This window comes from Benincasa hispida, chromosome 11, assembly GCF_027475165.1.
Source record: "Benincasa hispida cultivar pf3 chromosome 11, pf3_genome.v1.1, whole genome shotgun sequence".
Lineage (NCBI taxonomy): Eukaryota > Viridiplantae > Streptophyta > Magnoliopsida > Cucurbitales > Cucurbitaceae > Benincasa > Benincasa hispida.
Window position 1 is genome coordinate 76,919,812 of NC_143488.1, and position 3,791 is coordinate 76,923,602.

A 3,791-nucleotide genomic window follows, 5' to 3' on the forward strand; every position below is an offset into this window, starting at 1 on the left:
TTAGTTAAACCATTCGAGAGAGTAGGTTAACTAAATAGCGCATTGAGTCAGAATGCATAGTAGGTTTAAAGATAAAAATGCTTGCAATTTCTTTTACCATTCTTTTTCTCTAATGCATGCACCCTAGAGATAGGAATACATGTGACATTCGCATTAAGAAATGTTAAACAACACGACTTAAGAAACAGAGACCTAACACATACACATACACTTGGTTTGTTAACAAGCATCCATATCATCTTCATTCCACTCTCATGCCTTCATGCACTTGTTCATCTAGTTTGGAATTAACACATAACCCTAAACACTTAGCACCATTCACCCATAGATTTCCTTTTCCCCCTTGAACTCCTATGTTTTCTTGCATGCGTGCTTTGAGGTTAGTATAAATAATCTTGAGTCATTAATCTGGGAACCATCTACAATTGAAACAATGTAAGGACTGCGTTAGACTATAAAAAATCCCTGTGTTCGATCTTGGACTTACCAAGAAGCCTGAGTTAGATTTATACTTGGGTTTGATTCAGGAAAGCTTGTACACATTATATGTGAACTACAACCACCTCAACACATTACCTATTCTTCTCACATAGAGAAGCAATTCGTCAGTCATCACCATTCACCTAAGTTTTCATCTTTCATCTTCATTCATAAGCACTTTTAAATACAAATTAAGAGGTGAATAAGCTTTTGGCGCTATTGCTAGGAATTTTAGCAACAAAACTAATCGGAATTTCGCTTGTCTCTTTTGTAGAGAATTTTCAGCTAAAGGAGTATTACAAGTCAAGCCTAAGCTTGTAAACGTTTTATAAGAAGGGAGAATGCTTCTAAACTCATTTACAACCCTAAAGTTGAAAGGACTTTAGACAAAGGAACTGATCTAATCATCGTTGAAGGTTAAGGAAACAATAGAGACAACAAAGACAACAAAGACAACAACAACAACAACAAATGGCGGATGATCAGAGGAAGCAGAACTTAGCTCAGCAATTAGCCAATGCTGCCATAAACCCGATCCTAAAGGCAAATAATAGCACACATCAAATGCGAGAGTACGCGTTGCCTATATTGTATGACTTTTCGCCAGGGATCATACATCCAACGTCTGACAGGACAAGATTTGAGATGAAGTTTGCGATGCTTCAGATGCTGCAAACAGTAGGACGGTTTGGAGGCACCTGCGGCAAAGATCCACATGGCCATATGAAATGTTTCCTGGAAACATGCAACTCGTTTGTGATTCTTGGAATCACACCGGAAACTATCAGATTATCCTTATTTTCCTACTCTCTCTATGATGATGCCAAGTAGTGGGCGAGTTCTTTAGAACCTGGTGAGATAACAACAAGGGAAAAGTTGGTGGAAAAGTTCATGCAAAAGTACTTTCTTCACACTGTCAACGCAAGAAGGCATCAGAAGATTATGAACTTTGAACAAGCAGATTTTGAAACCTTGAGCGCGACATGGGAAAGATTCAAGAGATTGGTCAAGAATTGTCCCAAACATGGCCTACCCTTGATTGTCTAGATGGAAACTTTTTATAGGGGGTTGAATAGACCTTCCTAAATGGCAGCAGATTCAGCCGCAATTAGTGGCATAATGGACAAATTATACAATGAGGCTAAGGAAATTTTAGACAGCATCCCAAAGCACAATATGGAATAGGTTGATGATACTTATGATTCTAGGACAAATAGTATAAGGCATTCTCAGAACGCGAATGCAATTGACCCTAACGCAATAACCACTCTCTCTGCACAGGTGGCTGCAATGACAAACCTATTGCAAAATTTATCAATGGGAAGCGGAACACAGACTCAAAAGGTGCACCAGGTGTACACATTCGCGTAGCCCATGGCTAGCTGTGTGGGTTGTGGAGAACCACACTCCTATAATGACTGCCCACAAAACCCACAGTCAGCCTATTTTATAAAAAAAATAACCCATTCTCAAACATATATAACCCTGGATGGAGGAACCATCCAAATTTTTCTTGGTAAGGTCACTAACAAGAGCAACAACATATTGGGATGCATCAACTACCTAGGTAGAGGCCGCCACTTGGATTCCAGCGGTTGCAACAACCTTAGCATCAGACCTTTAATAGAGGGGGTCAGGCATTGAGTTCAACATCTTCGCTTGAGAACCTATTGAAAGAATACATAACCTAGATTGATGGGTAACTGAAGAGTCAGACGTCATCAATTCGAAACTTGGAGATACAAGTAGGAAAAATTGCAAACGAGCTGAAGAATTGACTGCACAGAGTATTACCTAGCAACATTGAGGCTCTAGGAAGTAACACTGGAAATGAACAATGTCATGCGGTGACATTGCGGAGTGGTAGACCTTTAGTTGAGAAGAATATGAGCCCAAGAAATGACAATCGTCCTTCAGCAGCTGAGAACACAATGCAAACAATGGCATGTGAAAGACAACAAGATGAAAGAGGACCTGGCTCTGTCAATCATTCACAACCGAAAACGTCTGACGTGGGAGCATCTGCGATGCAATTGAGGGCACCATTCCCTCGATGCCTACAAAAGAAGAATGACGAAAAATAATTCAAGCATATCCTTGAAATCCTTGAGCATCTGCATATTAACATTCCTCTCATAGAAGCGCTAGAACAAATGCCAAGCTACGTAAAATTCCAGAAGGATGCCTTAATGAAGAAAAGAAGATCAACAAATTGGACACAGTAGCGCTAACACATGAGTGTAATGCGTTGATCAACAACATCATTGCTGAAAAGTAGAAGGATCCTGGCAGTTTTACCGTTCCTTGTTCAATTGGAGGAATAGATGTGGGGAATGCATTTTGTGTTGGAGCAAGTATTAATCTGATGCCCTTCTCAGTCTTCAAGAAACTTGGAATTGGTAAAGCTCAATCTATTTTTGTAACGCTTCAACTTGCTGACAAGTCTATCATGTACCCTGAAGGAAAGGTTGAAGATGTCTTGGTAAAGGTTGACAAATTTATATTTCTGACGAACTTCATCATCTTAGACTATGAGGCTAGTTGGGATGTTTCTGATCCTCGCTAAGCATCCATGGCTGAATGGTATATCGTATTAACAATCGAAAGATGGTCGAAAGAAAAAATCTCTATTTGACAGGGTTTCTTCCTATACCTATGAATTTCATTGGACCCAGAAATGATACATTGGAAGAATCTTTTGGCTCTTCCAATATCAATAGGTTGATTGTTTCGATCCTGTATCTTCCAAAAGGAGATGCCCATTCCTTGCTACCAAAAATGTTTTGATAGACGTGCACAAAGGGGAATTGACCATGCATGTGGACAACCAGGAAGTTAAATTCAATGTGGTAAACGCATTAAGATTCCCAGATGATGTAGAGCAATGTCCATCTATCGACTCAATCGAACTGGCTGAAGAAGAAGAAATGGACTAAGTTTGTGAGGTCCATGCGTTGAGTAAAACTATGAGAAGATTTGAGCCGCTAAGTCTGGATGAGTGGCAGACGAAACTGACCTACCCTTCCCTGGATGAGCCACCAACGGTCGAATTAAAAACTCTCCCTGAGTATTTAAAAGAAGCTTTTTTTGGACCAAATAGTACTTTACTTGTTATTATTTCAGCTAATCTTTCTCAGCCTGTTCGAGCCTCTTACGATGTCATTTAATTCCCAAAAAGGACTACAAAACAAAATCATTTTTTTTTATATTCCAAACTACTCTTATTACTACTGAAGCGTAGCAACAGTGATAAGTTCGAGTCGATCCGCAGGGAAGCGCGATTTGTTACGTTAAGTTTATTTCCTAGCTAG